The sequence below is a fragment of the Pygoscelis adeliae genome, unplaced genomic scaffold (genome assembly GCF_000699105.1).
Source record: "Pygoscelis adeliae isolate BGI_AS28 unplaced genomic scaffold, ASM69910v1 Scaffold803, whole genome shotgun sequence".
In the NCBI taxonomy this organism is placed as follows: Eukaryota; Metazoa; Chordata; class Aves; order Sphenisciformes; family Spheniscidae; genus Pygoscelis; species Pygoscelis adeliae.
The window spans coordinates 274,835-276,167 of NW_008824537.1; positions in this window are offsets into that span (position 1 = coordinate 274,835).

Genomic DNA, 1,333 nt, shown 5'->3' on the forward strand with positions numbered 1-1,333 from the left:
GGAGTGCAGAGCCCAAGGGCAGCCGGAGAAGGTGGCCCGCTCCCCTCTGAAAGGGTCCATCTGTGCCGCCGTGTCCCGTCTTTGTGCTCCCTGAAAGAGCCGGCGCGGCACAAAAGCAGCCGCGTCCCCGCCGGGCGCTGGCGCTGCACAAGGGTCCGGCGATCCCGGCAGCCCTGGGGGGGAAACTGAGGCACGGTAAGGTTAAAGGAGCAGCTTATGGCACCCATGGCAGGGTTTGGAGGGCAAAAACATGCACCCAGCTCTCTCGATGCCGGTTGCAACCTCGTTTGCAGGTGATTTAATTTTTATTTGTGAGTTAGGTGGGTTTTGTGCAGGGCTGCTTGCCCGGGAGATCTCCTTCCAATAGCCCAGCGCGGCTGCTTGCTCAGGGCCCCATCTGGAGCACAGGGGGGGCTGTGGGAAGCAGGATGAGCTCCCAGCTTCGGGTTAGTCCTCAGGGTTGGGCTCATCCTCGTGCCACCTGCCTTTCAGTGCCCATCCCATCGTCCAGGGGGGCTTCATGCTTTCCTGGCCAGGTGACATCCCAGTGTCCCCCCCTCAGCCACCAGGTACCTCCAGGGCTGACACCGGCTGGGGCATCTCGTGGGCATATGGCTGAATCTGGCAAGTTTAATCCTTTGCAGAAACCCATATTGAGTCACCACACAGGGGGAGAGCGGGAATTGGAGCCTCAGGCTTTACTGGGGTCAGTGCCTCAGTTTCCCCTTCAGGGAACGGCTGGAGGAGGTGGCAGTGCCCGTGGGTGGGCACATACGGGGTCTTCAGCACCTGCCTGCCCTTGGCTCACATGTCTGGGACTCCTCCTGCACCACTTGGGCTGGAAATACCCCCCAAGGCCTCTTCATCTGAGAGGCTCCTGCCTGATTACAACTTGGGAGGGATTGGGCCAGGGACGAGTTTAAAGACGGGATTATTCCTGTACAAATTCTGATTAAACCATCCCCAAACCCTCCTGCTACAAGATTAAGCCGAGCTCTAATCTCGCCTGAGCAGCAAGACTTCGTCAATAACTCCAAATCTCTCCGCTGTTAGTTTATCTGGTGGGGATTAAGCTGGGAGGTTCCTGAACTTGTATTGTAATATATAAAAAAAAACCCCAACCCTGCATGTGTGTGTGCTGGCCAGTGCATGACAGCTGCCATCTCCCACGTCTCAGCCAAGGAAGGGGCTGAATGAAACGCCCGGTGCCACCCAGATGCCAGCGTGGGCTCCGGGGATTGCCCAGGGCTGCCTGTCCCTGCCCGCGCTGCCTGTGCTGCCGCCAGTCCGGACGGAGCTGCTCAGCCGCCGGGCTGGGGCGTGCCGCCCTGGT